The following is an 18547-nucleotide window of genomic DNA, read 5'->3' on the forward strand; positions in this document are numbered from 1 at the left end:
CTACCCCATTGTTAGATTTTGATACAGACTTATTATACATTACATAAACTCAGTTTTACAGCATACACACACTTAGAGGGTTTTGGGGTTTTTTAAATAATTTTTATTGGAGTATAGTTGATTTACAATGTTGTGTTAGTTTCAAGTGTACAGCAAAGTAAATCGCTTATAAATATACATATATTCATTCTTTTCTAGAGTCTTCTCCCATATAGGTCATTACAGGGTACTGAGTAGAGTTCCCTGTGCTATAAAGTAAGTCCTAATTAGTTATCTGTTTTATATATAGTAGTGTGTATATATCAATCCCAGTCTCCCAAATTATCCCCCCCTCCCCGCTTTCCCCCGGTAACAAGAAGTTTGTTTCTACACCTGTGGCTCTGTTTCTGCTTTGTAAATAAGTTTATTTCTATTATTTTTTGTTTTTTAGCAATATCATCATGTCTTTTTCTGTTTGACTTACTTCACTCAGTATGACAGTCTCTAGGTCCATCCATGTTGCTACCGATGGCATTATTTTGTTCTTTTTTATGGTTTTTTTATCCAGTGTGTATATGTACCACATCTTTATCCACTCCTCCATTGGTGGACACTTAAGTTGCTTCCATGTCTTGGCTGTTGTAAATAGTGCTGCAGTAAACATTGTGCTGCTTGTATCTTTTCAGATTGTGGTTTTCTATGGATATATGCACAGGAGTTGGATTGCTGGATTATATGGTACTACTATATTTAGTTTTTTAAGGAACCTCTATACTGTTCTCCATAGCAGCTGTACCAATTTACATTCCCACCAGCAGTGTAGGAGGGTTCCCATTTTTCCACATCCTCTCCAGCATTTATTATTTGTAGACTTTTTGATGATGGCCATTCTGACCAGTGTGAGGTGGTTCCCACTGTAGTTTTTATTTACATTTCTCTAATAGTAGTGATGTTGAGCATCTTTTCATGTGCATTTGCCCATCTGAATGTCTTTGGAGAAATGTCTATTTAGGTCTTCTGCCAATTTATTGATTGGATTGTTTGTGTTTTTTCCGATACTGATCTGCATGAACTGTTTGATTATTTTGGAAATTAATCCCTTGTCAGTTGCTTCGTTTGCAAATATTTTCTCTCATTTTGTGGGTTGTCTTTTCGTCTTTTTTATGGTTTCCTTTGCTGTGCACAACCTCGTAAGGTTAATTAGGTTCCATTTGTTTTTGTTTTTATTCTCATTACTCTAGGAGGTGGGTCAAAAAAGATCTTGCTGCGCTTTATGTTGAAAGTGTTCTGCCTATGTTTTCCTCTAAGAGTTTTATAGTGTCTGGCCTTCACTTAGGTCTTTAATCAATTTTGACTTTATTTTTGTGTATGGTGTTAGTGGGTGTTCTCATTTCATTCTTTTACATGTAGCTGTCTAGTTTTCCTAACACCACTTATTGAAGACACTGTCCTTTCTCCATTTTACATTCTTGCCTCCTTGGTCATAGATTAGGTGACCATAGGTGTGTGGGTTTATCTCTTGACTTTCTATCTATCCTGTTCCATCAATCTGTATTTCTGTTTTTGTGCCAGTGCCAAACTTTTGGTTACTCTAACTTTGTAGTATAGTCTGGAGTCAGGGAGCCTGATTCTTCCAGCTCCGTTTTTCTTTCTCAGGCTTGCTTTGGCTATTCGAGGTCTTTCTGTTTCCATACAAATGGTAAAATTATTTGTTCTAGTTCTGTGAAAAATGCCATTGGTAATTTGTTAGGGACTACACTGAATCTGTAGACTGCTTTGGGTAGTATAGTCATTTTCACAATATAGATTCTTCCAATCCAAGAACATGGTCTATCTCTCTGTTTATGTCATGTTTGATTGCTTTCATCAGCATCTTACAGTTTTCTGAGTACAGGTCTTTGGCCTCCTTAGGTACGTTTATTTTTATTATTATTTTAATAAATTTATTTATGTATTTATCTTGGGCTGTATTAGGTCTTTGTTGCTCCACGCAGGCTTTCTCTAGTCGTGCCGAGCAGGGGCTACTTCCTCGTGGTGGTGCGTAGGCTTCTTGTTGCAGTGGCGTTTTTTTCTTGTTGCAGAGCACAGGCTCTAGGCATGCAGGCTTCAGTAGTTATGGTATGGGGGCTCAGCTGTTCTGCGGCATGTGGGATCTTCTCGGACAAAGGCTCGAACCCACATCCCCTGCATTGGCAGGTGGATTCTTAACCACTGTGCCACCAGGGAAGCCCCTTAGGTAGGTTTATTCCTAGGTAGTTTATTCTTTTTGTTGCAGTGGTGAATGGGATTGTTTCCTTAATTTCTCTTTCTGATCTTTCATTGTTAGTGTATAGGAATGCAAGAGATTTTTGTGCATTCATTTTGTATTCTGCAGGTTTACCAAATTCACTGATGAGCATAGTAGTTTTCTGATAACATCTTTAGGATTTTCTCTGAGTAGTATCATGTCATCTGCAAACAGTGATAGTTTTACTACTTCCAATTTGCATTTCTTTTCTTTTTGTTCTCTGATTGCTGTGGCTAGAACTTCTGAAACTATTGGCAGGAGTGGACATCCTTGTCTTGTACCTGATCTTTGAGGAAATGCTTTCAGTGTTTCACCGTTGAGAATGATGTTAGCTGTGGGTTTGTTGTATATGGCCTTTATTATGTTGAGGTAGGTTCCCCCATGCCAACTTTCTGGAGAGTTTTTATCGTAAATGAGTTTTGAATTTTGTCAAAAGCTTTTTCTGCATCTATTGAGATGATCATATTGGTTTTATTCTTTAATTTGTTAATACGGTGTATACATTGATTGATTTGCATATATTGAAGAATCCTTGCATCCCTGGGTAAATCCTACTTGATCATGGTGTATGATACTTTTAATGTGTTGTAGTCAGTTTGCTAGTATTTTATTGAGGAGTTTTTGCATGTATGTTCATCAGTGATATTGGCCTGTAATTTTCTTGTGTGTGGGTGGTATGTTTGGTTTTGATATCAGGGTGGTGATGACCTCACAGAATGAGCTTGGGAGTGTCTCCTCTTCTGCAGTTTTTTATAGGTGTTTTCTTTTTAAATGTTTGATAAGTTCTTCTATGAGGCCATCTGGTCCTGGCCTTTCTGTTTGTTGGAAGTTTTTTTCTAAATCAGTTTTAATTTCAGTACTGGTCAGTGGTTTGTTCATATTTTCTTTTTCTTCCTGGCTCAGTCTTGGTAGGTTGTATCTTTCTAGGAATTTGCCTATTTCTTCTAGGTTGTCCATTTTATTGTATATAGTTGCTTGCAGTAGTCTCTTAGGAGCCTTTGTATTTTTGTGGTGTCCGTTTTTATTGATTTGAGCCCTCACCTGTTGTTCTTGATGACTCTGGCAAGGTTTATGTTTTCAAAAAAACAGCTTTTAGTTTCATTGATCTTTGCTATTATTTGCTTTAGGTGTAAGTAAGATTAGGTTATTTATTGAAGATTTTTCTTGTTTCCTGAGGAAAGATTGTATTGTTATAAACTTCGCTCTTAGAACTGTTTTTGCTACATCCCATAGTTTTGGATCAGTGTGTTTTCATCATCCTTTGTCTCTAGGTAGTTTTTTTTTTTGTTTTTTTTGTTTTTTTTGTGGTACGCAGGCCTCTCACTGTTGTGGCCTCTCCCGTTGCACAGCACAGGCTCTGGACGTGCAGGCTCAGGGGCCATGGCTCACAGGCCCAGCTGCTCCACGTCATGTGGGATCTTCCCATACCGGGGCACAAAACTGTGTCCCCTGCATCGGCAGGTGAACTCTCAACCACTGTGCCACCAGGGAAACCCTCTAGGTAGTTTTTGATTTTCTTTCATGTATTCAGTGATCCATTGTTTTTTAGTAACATGTTCAGCCTCCATGTGTGGGGTTTTTTTTTAATAGTTCGTTGTGTAATTTATTTCTAATCTCATATGGACAAGGTGCTTGATATGATTTCATGTAAATTTACCAAGGTTTTCTTTGTGGCCCAGGATGTGTTCTATCCTGGAGAATGTTCTAGGTATACTTGAAAAGAATGTGTATTCAGTTGCTTTTGGATGCAATGTGGTTTAAATATCAATTAATGCCATCTTGTCTAATGTGTCATTTAAGGCTTGTTTTTCCATATTGATTCTCTGGATGATCTGTCCATTGGTGTAAGTGGGGTGTTAAAGTCCCCCCATCATTGTGTTGCTGTCAGTTTCTCTTCTTATGGCTGTTAGCGTTTTTTTCATTATAGATTGATCCCTTGATCATTCTGCAGTACTTCTTTGTCTCTTGTACCATAAAGTCTATTTTGTGTGATATGAGTATTGCTACTCCAGCTTTCTTTGGATTTCATATAGGCAATTTCTTTTATTTTTTCTTCTTCCCATGGCTTGAGGGATCATAGTTCCCCAACTTTGGATTTGTTTTTGTCTGGTGTTCTGTCTTCCCTTCCTTTTGATTTCATCTCTTGTGGTTTGATGATTATCTTTAGTGTTGTGTTTGGGGTTTTTTTTTTCTTTTTTTGAACCTATTGTAATTTTTTGGTTTGCAGTCTGCCTGTATGTTTTTTTTCTTTTTGGCTGAGTTGGGTGTTTGTTGCTGTGTGCGGGCTTTCTCTAGTTGCGGCAATTGGGAGCTACTCTTCATTGCAGTGTGCAGGCTTTTCATTTACATGGCTTCTCATTGCAGAGCATTGGCTCTAGGCACGTGAGCTCAGTAATTGTGGCTTGGGGGCTCTAGAGTGCACACTCGGTAGTTGTGGCACACAGGCTTACTTGCTCCATAGCATGTGCGATCTTACCCGACCAGGACTTGAACCCGTGTCCCCTGCATCTATGTGGTTTTTATATAGCAGTCTATGTATGTACAAGATTGTTTTGAGGTGCTGGTGTCTTAATTTCAAACGCAATTCCCATTTCCTACATTTGTACTCCTCATGGTTGCTGTTTTGATATCATATTTCGTGTGTGGATGGTTTCCTTCTTTTTTTTTTTTTTTTTTTTGGTTTCCTTCTTTTACTGTCTGCCTTTACTGATGAGCTTTCCCTTTTGTGATTTTCTTGTTTCTAGTTGTGACCTTTTCTTTTCTGCCTAGAGAAGTTCTTTTAGCACTTTTTGCAAAGTTGGTCTGGTGGTGAATTCTCTTTGCTTTTGCTTGTCTTGTCTGTAAAGCTTTTAATTTCTCCATCTAATCTGAATGAAAGCCTTGCTGAGTAGAGTATTGCTGGTTGTAGGTTTTTTCCCTTTCACCATTTAAATATATATTGTGCCACTTTGGCCTGCAGAGTTTCTGTTGAAAAATCAGCTGATATAGCCTTATGGTTATCATTCCTTTGTGTGTTATTTGTTGCTTTTCCCTTGCTGCTTTTAATATTTTTCCTTTGTGTTTAATTTGTATCAGTTTGATTAATATGTGTTTTGGTGTGTTTCTCCTTGGGTTTATCCTGTATGGGACTCTGCACTTCTTGGACTCGGGTGTTTCCTTTCCCATGTTAGGGATGTTTTCGGCTGTAATCTCCTCAAATATTTTCTCAGGCCCTTTCCCTTTCTCTTCTTCGACCCTTATAATGCAAATGTTGGTTCATTAAATGTTGTTATTTCCACCACTCTGTCATCCAAGCTCACTTAGTCGTTCTTCTACCTTAGTTATCCTGCTATTGAATCCCTCCAGTGTATTTTTCATTTCAGGTATTGTATTGTTCATCAAATCTACCTTTCTTTTAAACATTTCTTGTATTTTCTCCATCTGTTTCCATTCTTTTTCTGAGATTTTGAATCATCTTTACTATCATTACTCTGAATTCTTTTTCAGGTAGAATGTGATTGTACTCTTCAAATAATGCTTATGTATTGTTTTATTTATTTTTGGCTGTGTCAGGTCTTAGTTGCAGCACACAGGATCTTTCGTTGAAGCACATGGGCTCAGTTGCCCCACCACAGTATGTGGGATCCAACCTGCATCCCCTGCATTGGAAGGCAGATTTTTAATCACTGGACCACCAGGGAAGTTCCTGAATAATACTTATTTTAGTGGAAAATCATAAATGATTAAGCTCTCTTGTTAAAATACTTGTTTTAAGGGTGATAAAATGAATCATTGTAAGTGTAAAAAGTGATAATGCTTTGTCATTATCACTTTTTGTCATTGTAAGTGACATTGTAAGTGTAAAAAGTGATAATGCAAGATGTTAAGAACTCAATAAGGTATTTCTGTGTTTCTACAATGCAGATGGACTAGAGGTCAAGTCCTATAGCTTGTTGCAGTTCTCTTAAGTTTAAAGAGTCAGCAATGATGCCCAGTTATCCCCAAGTGCTGGAGGCCAAGCACTTTGATTCTGGCAAGAATCCCTTTTCCAGAGAGTCATATTCAGTGTGAATTCAGTAAATTGTGGTTCATGATCTCTACCCCTGGAGAAGAAATCTAGTAGGAAATTACAGATAGTCTCTCTGAACAGGTATGGGGGAAAAAAATGGATATATCAAAGAATATGGTGGATAAGTATAAAAAGTATATATTCTTGAATCCTATTATGTAATGTTAGCATAATTCCAAATCAGAATTTAATCTATGGATTATGTAAGGTGGAGATTTTTATAAAGTAATAATTTTTAATATAACCAAAGTAAAATTTGAAAAGAACCATTTCCTCTCCAACACAATCCCTTATTCTTCTGGCTCAATGGGCTCCAGTCACACTAGCCTTGTGGATGCTGCTCATACACACCAGACATGACTCTGATAGAGAGGCTTTGCACTTTTTTGTCCCACTTCTGGACAGCCTTTTCTCAAGGTATCCACATGACCTTATGGCACAACTCTATAACATTTTCTGCCCTCTTTTACATGCTTTATTTTGCTCTTGAGTATTTGTCTTTGCCTGAAATATTAAATGGTTCACTCAGCAGAACCATTTATGGCCCCTGCACTGGTGTCAGGTGTCTTCATGGACTTGGTGTCTGTAGATCCTAGGTTTTATGGACAGATTCCCATTTTTGGCAGCCAGCGGACTGAGACATGAAAGGTTGTCTTAGTAATGGGGCTAGTATATACAAATGCTTGAGGATGTGATTGTGATGGGAGTGCTCTAGGACATGTAGGTCTGTTAACAACTGATAAGGACAGAGAGCAAGGGGGGCAGAATTAGAATGGTAGCACGAGGTTTCTGTTCTGAGAATGATGGTAGACATGTAATGTATGAGGAGGTTCAGTGAGTAATATGCATGTGAGGAAAGTGTGTGAAGTAATTGCCCCAGGCCCTAGTACTAGAAGTATAAGAGAGAAGGATGGGGCTAAGTTTGCTTGTATCTGGGAGACATGATAGTGAGTACACTCAGGCTGTTGTCTTGGAGGAAAGGGAAAGGGCCCTGCATACCAGGCTCACAGATTACATGGTATCTCTCTGTCCACCTGCTTGTTGTTGCTCAGGGTCGTACATACTGATAAAGGAAGCATGAAGAGTTATTGGGCCCACTGCCCTCTAAGTCACGGAGCTGGGGTGGATGATGAACCCAGAGTATGGGCTGGGTTTAGAAGTACTTATGGGGTCCTGGGGAGAGAGGCTGCTTATGTACAAATCTGTCCCATCATCACAGGGCCCTGTGACCTTTGAGGACGTGGCTGGGTACTTTTCCCAGGAGAAATGGAAGCTTCTTGATGAGGCCCAGAGATTCCTGTGCCGTGATGTGATCCTGGAGCCCTTTGCACTTGTTGCATCATTGGGTAAGGCCCTCCCACCTATCCCAGCATCCTGGGCAGGTCTCTGCCTTTCCCTTTTCCAAAGGCAAGTCTGTTTTTTCACAGACTCCTAGACAGTGGGCACATCTCTATTACTGCTTCCCTCTCATCTGTGTTGTTGGTGCCAAGGCTGAATGAGTACGACCTCCTTTCAGAAGTATCCCCAGTACCAGCAGCTCTGAAGTTTTTTCAGTGAAGTTTTTCTGGGTCATAAGACTTGGAATTAGTTCAGTGGGTTCCATCAGTCTCAGCCACTCCCTGCTAAGTTGACTCTGTAGACCCACACACCTCTGTGCGCTAGGTTCTGCCCCCTTCCAGCTGATATTTCCTGGGCCCTGGCTGTACCAGGAATTGTTGGGATCCAGCAGGGACACTGGTTCTTTTTGTGACACTGTTTTTCTTTCCTCAGGTTTTTTGGGGGATTGGTTGTTCTCCTGGGCTAGTACTGACTGTTCACCTGTCCTGTCTTTCCCTTAGGACTTGCATTTTCTAGGTTCCATGTTGTTGTCCAACTGGAGCTGGGAGGTGAACCCTGGGACATGACAGAGTGGACATGACTCCAAGCCCCAGCATGAGGGGTTCAAAGTGGGCTTGGCCCCATTGATTTGGCATCAGGGGTTCAAATTATATCAGGATCATGTCCTGTGCCCCACAGTGTTTTGGTGCCAAAGCCAGTGACTGTGTACCTCATTTCTGTGTGCACTCCCCCCAACATTGTGTCATTTCTCTGCTTTCAGTTTGTTGGCATGGAGCAGAGCACAAGGAGATAATTTCTGAGCAGAATGTTTCTGTAGAAGTGCCATGAATAAATACTTCAGAGACCTGTCCATCCAAAGTCCTGTCCCTGGAAGATGTGTAGCCTGGCCTTAAACAGTAAGTTTGCCTCTAGGTGAAGACCTGGGAACAATTCCTGGCCAGAAACTGTGTGTGTCAGGTGTGAAATGTCACCAGCACAGAGGAGGGAAACTCTTTAGAAGAGACAGGGGTAAGGCCTTTATGAGGAGCCACATAGTCCATGCAGCCAAGAACTCCTTCACATGCCAGGAGGCTGGGATGGATTTCCCTGGTAGCTCTAGCCTTCTCCAGCACCAGGTCACTCCACAAAAGGATGCTGACTGCACAGCAGTGTTTCACAATGGTAAAAGTCTCTATAAGTGCTATGAGTGTGGGAAAGCCTACCCCTGGATGTATAGGCTTGCAGAGCATGAGAGAGTCCACACAGGAGAGAGGCCTTAAGAAGACAGTCACACTGGAGGAAAAAAACACATGCATGCACTAAATATGGAGAATTCTTCAGCCAAAACACCCAGCTTACTGAACACCAAACAGGTCACGCCACAGAAAAAGACCATGAGTGCAGCAAATGTAAGAAAGCTTTCAGCCAAAGGTCTATAACCTCATCTATCACCAGAGTTCATACTGGAGAAAGGCCTTGAAATGAGATGAGGAGAGTAGCACATGAGCTGTCTCCTTAGTTAATACATCATACTGAATAGGCTTTGTGAGGGACTCATCAATGGAAGTTGAATGCCATACAACTGAACAGCCCTAGTGTGCAGATTGCCCGTGAGTACGAGGTTTGTAGGAAGCTTTTCAGGAGCTATGCTCTACTTTCTGTCACTGTGAGTTTCTTACCTTTTCCAAGTGGCAGATCCCCATACTGGGACTCAGTCATCTAAGTGTGATCAGGGTAGGTAGCCTTTTGTGCTCTCGTATCCCCTGTAGAAAAGCATGGATTCCCTGAGCACGTGGGTTTTGTCATTCTCTTCCATCAACTGGCTAGGACAGGACACAGGAACAGGTTTTGTGGGTGTTCCAAACTTAGTATACCTCACTGGGGGTAGTATCATGGCAGAGAATAGTTTTCACTCCAGTTCTGGCCCATTTTGCATCGTTGTCCAAGGCCTTCTGGGGTAGAGTGCAGGGCTCTCTGTGGGACTAAAACAGGGAATTATAGGGAGAGACTACCAAAGAAGAAGGAATAAAATATAAAATTGCATTCATGTATGTTCCCACCACTGTGGCTGTTTTGCATAAAGGTTTTTGCAGAAACCTCCTGAGCCTCAGTCAGTGTCAGACTGAGTAACGTAAAGGTTTTAGGATTCCCTCAGCATCTGCAAATAGTTTATCTCAAGGCCGTTTGATGCACAGTGAAAACAATGGGGAATGAGTGTGGAAATCGTGTAGTACAGGCATGTGATTTTTAGGACCCAGGCAGAGTTCTTGGATAACTTAAGTGGAAACACTTTTCAGGGATTCCCCTGGTGGCACGGTGGTTAAGAATCCACCTGCTGCAGGGGACAGGGGTTCAAGCCCTGGCTTGGGAAGATCCCACATGCCTCATAGCAACTAGGCCTGTGTGCCACAACTTCCAGAGCCTGTGCTCTGCAACAAGAGAGACCACTGCAATGAGAATCCCCCACACCACAACAAAGAGTAGCCTCTGCTCACCACAGCTAGAGAAAGCCCAGGCACAGCAACAACGGCCCAACACAACGAAAAATAAAATTAAAAAAACCTTTCATTGCTCACCAGTCTTCATGCTACTACTACAGAATCCCTCCCATGAGACAAGGAGTCAAGGATGGGGTTGTGGTTTGCCAGAGTTCTACTGAAAAGGAGATTCAGAGTAAGATTCCAGGGGAATCCTTGGCTCCTGCAAGGCACATGGCACACACACACACCCCAAATTCAGATTTTTATGTGGAGCCAAAATTTAATTGAGCTGTATATGGGCATGTATTGAATTTGAACATACCTCATAAAATGTGCAGCTTGATTAAATTTTGATACATATAAACCCCCAGAACCAGTGTCATAATTGTCATAATTACAAACATCCACCATCACTGCCACACCCACCTTTGAACACCCCCTCACAACTCCCAGGCAACTACTATTGATTTCCTTTTTTCCCATTCAGTTAGTGTTTTCTAGACTTTTGATATCATTGGGGTCTTTATGTTTCATATTCTAATTTTTTTTTTTTTCACCACATCACACACCATGGGGCATCTACCCCAACCAGGGATTGAACCTGTGGCCCCTGCAGTGGAAGTACAGAGTCTTACACCCCTGGTTTCATATTTCAAAACGAATGAATACGGTTGTATCCTTTTTGCATTGGGAACCTTCCATCCCCTGTGTTCCGCACCAGTAGTGGGTTGGTATGGTTACTGTTTTGAATATTACTTTTTTTGCGGTACACGGGCCTCTCACTGTTGTGGCCTCTCCCGTTGCAGAGCACAGGCTCTGGACGTGCAGGCTCAGCTGCCATGGCTCACGGGCCCAGCCACTCTGCAGCATGTGGGATCTTCCCGGACCGGGGCACGAACCGGTGTCCCCGCATCGGCAGACAGACTCTCAACCATTGCATCACTACAGAAGCCCCTGAATATTAGCTGTTTTAAAAAAGTGTGGATACATACCTCACTGTGGTCTGATGCATTTCTCTAGTGATTCATGATGTTGAACATTCCTGTGTTCTTTGCCAGGTGTATTGTCTTCTTTGATTAAAATGTCTTTTTATTAGTAACTGTGGAGAGAATAAAAAGAAATGTGTTGCAACTTGTTTTTTGTCAGTGACTTTGCTGGATGGAATAAATGTTTAGTGCCCCACATGTAGTCCTTATTAACATAGTCTCCAGTACTGTAAGTCTAAACACCTACTTAAAAAAAAACCCAACACCCCCCCCCCAATTATTGTGTTTGCCAATTTCCCTGGTATGAATACTCCAACTGTGGGGAGTTTCACACTGTGAACAGGAGGTTATTTTACTAAACCAGAGGTGCAAGAAGCCAAACAGTGGGACGTCAAAGCTTGCCAGAGAGGAATTTCACTCACAAGGCAGCACAAGCCAGGAGACAAAAAAGTCTCACAGCCACCTTCCTGGAGGTGAGGTGCTGTAGGGGACAAAGAGGCAGGGTAGTCTTAGGTGGGGGGAAGGGCAATCAGAGAAAAGGTGAGGCAGTAGTGTGTACAGTTGTATCTGCATTACAGGCTTCTGTTCTTCACACATAGCTGGATAAGAGCTGACTCCAATTTCCTAAAAAAACAACTGAGGCTCCCTTCCCTACAGTGTCCCCACCCTGTCAGAGATGTTTTCTACAGTGTGGGACTTCCCTGGTGGTCCAGTGGTAAAGAATCCACCTTCCAATATAAGGGATGAGGGTGATACAATCCCTGGTCAGGGAACTACGATCCCACATGCAGTGGGGCAACTAAGCCTTACATGCCACAAACTGAGCCCACTCCACAACTAGAGAAGAGAAAACCTACATGGCCCAACTAGGGAGGAAGTTGGAGCACATGCAAGTAGGAGAAAAAAAACCCCACCCAAGTGAGCTTAACCAATTAAGGCAGTTCACAAGCGAGGGGTTTTGACATGATATTCCCTTTTTTTTTAATAATTCTAGCTCAAGAAGTTGTTAGTCATCAGCTTCTGTTAACCCCTATGGGGCACAGTTTCAAGGTCATCCAATATGGACTGGGGAACACATGCAGTAGCGCTCCTTTCTACTATTTCCCTTATACAGATGCCCATAAATAAGGTTGAGGACATAGATAAGTACCGACATGTGCTAAAACAAGGGTCCGAGTTTTGAGTATTTTTACTTGACCTGTATAAAGGATTACATCACAGGCCTGTGTTGTCCAATGTGTATTCATTTGAAAGAAACGTTTGGCAGAGTGGCCCGACTCTTGGGAGATAACTTCTAAGCCCTTGAAACATTTGGACTAATAAGAGTGTGTTTACCCGGGGCCTTGTGCCATGCTAGCTAATTTATACTAATAATCTGACATGCCAGTGGGTAGGGGAGCCTTAGGGTCTCTGTAGCTGTTTGACATTCAGAGAAGCTAGAGAGTAAGTTCAGCCACACAGGTGTCCCTTGTGCGTGACATACTAAAAAAAGCCTGTATAATACCAGGTCTTGTGTGAGGTCCCCCCTTAGCAGTACACTTCATATTGTCACCCACGGATGCTGTGAGGCCTAAGTGACAGGGCACAGGAAACTGGCAATGTGGTCCCTCTGTGACTTTATCCTATTGTGCCATCTTTCCTGCTTTTCATCTGTATCCTTTCACTGTAACAGATCATTAGCCCTTAATTCATAATAGCTTCTCTAACTTATGGAAGTGTGGATAGCAATTTATTTAACCTGAAGGTGGTCTTCCACATTCCAGAACGTAATTGTGCTTTTTAAAAAGTTTTGTTACGTATAATCAACTTAAAAATAAAATGCATTTTAAGTGCAGGGTTTGAAAAACATTGGCACAGGGTTACACTTCTGAAACCAAAGGTTTTCTCCTAGCCATTTGTAACTAATCCCCCCTTTAGCCTACAGAATTGATACTAGAAAATACTCTTCCTTCTTGCAATAGCCGTTGTTTTAGGATTTGCCATGTTTCTCAATTTCACCTGTATTGGATCTTATACTGTTTGACACGGTGACCAATGTTGGGGAGATAATAAAACAAGACCTTTTCCACAAAGTAGAGAAAAAACATATTTCCTTCTATGAGCTCGAAACTAAACTGAGGCACATCACAGACAGCCCACTAAAGACATTATAAAGACAGAAACCGCACCCATTCATGATACACCAAGCAGACAGAGCCCATTCAACGCAAAAAAACTCCTTGGCTGTGATTGAAATGTTTACTTTACCTCTTGACGAGTAGGGGAAGCCCTTCAGAGCTGGAGACCAGGGCTGCATCACTAATTCCCTTGTGAAGAAAATGACAGAACCTGCTGACGGCCCCCCCTTCTACCCCCGACCCCGGGGGCAGAGGCGGCCCGGCTTACCCTACCTGGTTCGCCCGCAGGCAGTGCGGGGCCGGCCGGCCTCTGAATCAGGACCCGGGAAAACCCCACGGGGGAACCTCTGCAGACCAGGCCACGCGAGCCCGCGGCCGAACGGCTCACGCCCTCCTCGGGCCTCCCCACCCGGCCCGGTTCCCACCTCCGGAGCCGGGAGACCCCCTTCCTGCTCCCTTCGGCAACCGGAGGGGACCCAGCCTCTTCCCTATAAGTCTGCAGGTACAACCTCCGGAGAGAGCACTAAGGGCGCCCGCCCGGCAAGACCGGAATGATCCCGCCAGCCCCGCCGACCTCCAGGAACTCTGCCTCGGGCATCGCGGCCGAATCCCATCCCCTGCAGACGTCGCCCGAGCTCCGGACGGGAAGGGACAAAATAAACGTGACCGCCAGATGGCGCCCGACAACCGGCGGGAACATTAGCGGGACGGATCCGGATCGCTGGCCGGCGAGGGCGCACTGCCGGCCGCCCGGATGCCCGACCTCGTTACGTCCCGGCCCACCTCCGAGCTGGTCTCATGGCCACGGGTTACAAACTCCCAGCTATAGCATGTGTGTTTTTGCTTCCTGCCCACTAGTGGAAGTCACTACCTAGTTCTTCCCGCCACTGTGGTCATAAAGGCACAGCCCCAACTCCTCTCTGCTTCCTGACACCTCCATGTGACAGGCTTCATGTGGTCTTACGTGTCCTGCTGTGCCTGTCGTTTCCTTGGGGAACTTTCAACGGCAGTAGCCTCTCCTGTCCTCACTCAGTCACCTCCATAAATTAAAATCCCGGGAGCACATTTTTACACAGTTGTAAAACTGACAAGAGGATTATTTAGCTTTTCGAAAGTTTTATGTACGTCTCAAAGGGACAGAGAAAGAATTCAGAATTAGAAGTTTGCTAACGGAAATGCTCTAAGAAAAGAGATTGGAGGAGATTCATGGCACAAAGCTCCAAATACCCAACATTCCGAAAAGGTTACAGTGAATCCCAGTGAACAAGATAACACACTGTGAGCAAACAACCCAGTGCCTGCTTGCTTGCAGATTTTGGCAACCTACAGTAACATTTTCCAAGCCGGTCCTTTCTTGAATATGCATGCCCCCCAGGCTTAATACTTCAGTCCAGTGCTTTGAGAGCTATCTCCCTGTCTCCTTACTTGTCACAAGTAATAAATGCTTCTGCTTTAACTGAAAGTACTTGGTGTGTTCACTGGCTATGCACCCCAAGGCAAGGACCCACTGAGTCCGGTAACAATAATGATACACCTCAGCACAACTTGGAGGCCCGTGCACAGGCATCCTGGGGACACTGTGATGAGGTCTGCATGCTGACACCCCTCAACAAGCCTACGCACACACATGCATTACACCACGTCCACAACAGAAAAGACATGTGATAGTCATGAGACACACAACCAGTGTATGTGGCACACATTAGAGGCTTGTGGGAATAGAGAGAGGTGCTGAACTACCACACCAGGTATGAGGACACAAATGCACAAATGCTCCAGGGAGACTTGTGAGACAAGCATGGGATAGGGAGGCCCAAAAGCCTAGTGTGTGGATATACACACAGGATCACACAATCATGCACGTGGACCGAGTGTGACAGGTGGTTTCAACCTGGCTGGGACATAACCCCTGCTCTTCCCCATCCTAGCACCATACCTGTAGGTTTGATGATGTGCTGATGGCAGCCAGAACAGGAGCTGGGTGCTCATCTTGCCACAACCTGCAGTCTCACACGTTTGAAGACCGAATGTAAACACTAAAGGTCACGTGATGGAAGCAAATCAGCCCAAGCCCTGGTAGCAGAAAACTATATCCGAAATGCCTGCTAACAAGGCCCAGGAATCACAGTCTGAAGGGGACAGAGTTGGGGGAGGTTATGGTCTCTACTGGAGGGTCAGTATGCGTTGAGGAAGTTTCAGGGACAGCGGATCAAGGATGGTTTGGCAAAGGGAGGAATTATTTCCCTGGATTGTTAGCCATTGTTTGGGAAGTTTGTATTTTACCCAGAAGGGTGAGGATGATCATGTAGCTGTGTTGTCATCCCAGGTGAGTCCTAAGTCTTTCCTCTTCCTGGTGTTTCTTGAAGTCTTTACTCCTGAGTAGACGGGCGTTTCTAATTTTCTATGTGCTGAACTGAAACTACAACAAAGACAATAAAACACATAGCTAAGTTAAATTCAGAGAAACAAACATGGAAAAGAAAGCTCATTGCTTAATTTTATAAAAGTTTCTTGGCCGTCTGGCAGATCTCTCATTTCAACAGTATTTGGACTGAACAGACCCAGGGGCGCCCCTTCCTCCTGACTCTGACCACTCTCCAACCTTTTTTCCAGTCACAACCTTGGAACCACCCACTCAGCTCTCCTCGCCCTCCAGGACCAGCCAACACCACTTTCTGATCTTAGCTCCTTGTTGCCGACAAAGCATGAGCTCCCAGATTCGTCACAATTACTCCGCCAGGTGGAGGCCGCAGTCACCCGCCTGATAACGTGCATCTGCCTCTCTCCCATACCTACCTGTCTCTGCGCTTCTTGAGGGCGTGAGACATTGTTTCGCGAACTGGCCGAGGAGGAGCCGGAGGGCCCCAGCTCACTGGAAAAGGCAAAAGCAGCGCTGTGGCCGCGCCCTCTTCCAGGACGTGCCGAAGCCGTCCCAGGAGCGTGGGGAAAGCCCAGGACGCCGTGGAAGCCGCCCGGCTGACGGAGAAGAACCTGCGCCAGGCCCTGTGGGTCCGCAGGCCCTGGGCTCTGCCCGCGCAGACTCCACCTCTGGACTTCCTGGAGCCACTTCCTGGATGAGCAGGTGAAATTCATCAAGAAGATTGGCGACAACCTGACCAACCTCCGCAGGCTGCTCGGCCCCCAGGCTGGGCTGGGCGAATGTTTCTTCCAAAGGCTCAGCCTCAGGCACCACTAGGAGCCCCTGGAGCCCAGCGGCCTGTGAGGAGCCCCTCTGGGGTCAGGGCTTCTCCCTGAAGCCTGTCCCTGCAGCCACCGGGCAGCTTGTTAACCACCCTGGAGCCCTCTCCAAGTCTTGGGCCAAATGGAAAAAATAGCGCTTTTTGCAGGGGAAAAAAAGTTTCTGTGAAACATTGTAAAGTGACTGGAACTTTAACAGGAAAACCAGGATGCATACAGGTAGCCACGTATGGGTTTCACAGTTACTACTGTGGTCTTATTCTCAGGATGCTCTTATCAGTCAGGTTGTGTTGAAATTCCTCCCTTGGGACTGTCTTTGGGACTAATTTCAAAGCTGCATGAAATAATCAATATGACCTTTGGTTTAAAAAAATGTACTGTCCAGTTGAGCCCTCCTTGGAGCCTTTTATATAATCAAATACATACTTTTGTGTTGCCAAGGTGGACACGAACCCTTTATGTTGTGTTTTATCCAATATTGTTACTGCACACACGGCTCTCAGTGAGAAAAAACATCATTTTTTCCGCTAAATTTATAATGTTTTGAGAATAGCTTGTGTGGTTCCTGTATTCTGTAGGAAAGTTAAGTTGCGTTTTGAAGACACTACCCTCTTATATCTCCTCTCAAGATAATTGTCTGGGTTGTAGCTGTAGCTGTACATGAATCTGAGCCTTGGGATCCATGAGAGTCAGAGAATCCACTCTCAGGAAACAATTCTTGGTTCAAAGCAGAGGGTTATTCTTTCCATAACTGGGAGCTCCTTGGGACAAGGTGGTCCATAAAGGGACCTGGGCCCCAAACTGCAAGACATATGAGATGCATCCCAGTGGGTGAAGGACCCACTAGGGTTCATTCTCTCACCATCCAGTTTTCTCTGCCTTGTCTTCATATCTGTGTTCACTCAGAGGGTCTGGCTGTGGCCTTGCTGCTCCACCCACCAAGCACTGTGTTCTGAGTAGTGGGATGATATGGATGACAGAGATATGGGTCCTGCCCTTGAGCAGGGAAGGAGCTCGTCATTAAGTATGGTACACATATGTGAAAGCAGGTGCATGCAGTGAAACAATTCTACTGCTATGGCAGAAATGTATCCTGAGTTCATGAGTGAGAGAAGGGTTGAATCTTGGAGTCATGGGACAGGTGAGCAGGGTAGTGTTCCCTGGTGTCTGAGAGCTTTGATTCTGGGGATAGAGCGGAATTCAAACCCTTCTAAGCTCTGCTGATAGTCCTGGGTCGGGTGACTCTGAGGGTGGAAAAATCAACCCAACCATTACAAGTCAATCAAATATACTCACGAAGAAGGGAAATCTCCACAAGCTGCCTGCAGAAGCCAGCTGGAGTCCTCTTGTCCAGAACTGGGTAATATCCCACCCAAAACAATCAGTGGGAAGTGAATGAGATACCCCAAAAGTCAAGAGACGCGTGAGTCCTCCAGATGAAGGAAGAAAGTGTAGCTTCCTGCCTCCCAAGCACTGTAAGGATGATTCATACACAGTGCGGCACCCTGCCGTGTGGCAGAGGAGGGAAGGCTAACATAACAGATACTGGTAACAACTTATTTCTGGCAAGGACTCCAGGCAGGTCCGGAAGTGCAAGGTGTTATCATGAAAGCTTCCAATATACTTGGTACTTAAGAGAATCTTCCTGGGATGTCTGGAGGCATGAAGTTCAATTTATGGCTGAGTTCTCTTTCACAAAGACTAATCTCCAAATGTCGCTCTGTAATTACGTAGAACAAGGAAACAGCATGTTGCCTGCACTCCGAAGATGTTTCTCCGATTTAAATTTACCAGTGCTGTTTGAGTTTAGGCTAATAGCTGAATAACTTTCAACATTCACTGCATTCCTAACACTCTTCTGGGTTTGTAGTTGTTTTGTAAGATTTAAAAGTTCTTGATGACACTTGGGTAGATAAAAAGAAGAATTCTGTTACCTAGGGCTTAGGATGAGACAAGGGCATCAGGCAGGGCACACAACAGGCTGTACAGGGACACAGTAAGTAACCTGGGGCTGTAGGGAGCACCCTATACATAGCAGGTGGTCTGGGGCTACCTAGGTTTCCCAGGCTCCCCATGGATGACCTAGCTGGAATAATTTCATGGGGTCAGGGGCATACAGGCTGTCTCCAGTTGCC

The 18547-nt window shown here is 44.1% G+C and overlaps 1 protein-coding gene across 13 annotated transcripts in view; it reads left to right on the plus strand.

Annotated features, from left to right (window-relative positions):
* Positions 1-11242, plus strand: part of LOC137214294 (zinc finger protein 773-like) — a 62538-nt gene extending 51296 nt beyond the window's left edge. For 8 of the 13 annotated variants that reach the window (XM_067717821.1, XM_067717817.1, XM_067717818.1 and 5 more), the window contains 3 exons: positions 5819-7660; positions 8413-8548; positions 10918-11242. The gene's annotated coding sequence lies outside the window, so the exon portion shown is untranslated. Of the gene's footprint in view, positions 1-198; positions 7661-8412; positions 8549-10703 lie in introns of all 13 variants that reach the window. The other 5 variants (XM_067717812.1, XM_067717814.1, XM_067717811.1 and 2 more) reach the window with 5 other exon arrangements.
* Positions 11243-18547: the final 7305 nt, after the last annotated feature.

The sequence above is a fragment of the Pseudorca crassidens genome, chromosome 20 (genome assembly GCF_039906515.1).
Source record: "Pseudorca crassidens isolate mPseCra1 chromosome 20, mPseCra1.hap1, whole genome shotgun sequence".
NCBI classification, from domain to species: domain Eukaryota; kingdom Metazoa; phylum Chordata; class Mammalia; order Artiodactyla; family Delphinidae; genus Pseudorca; species Pseudorca crassidens.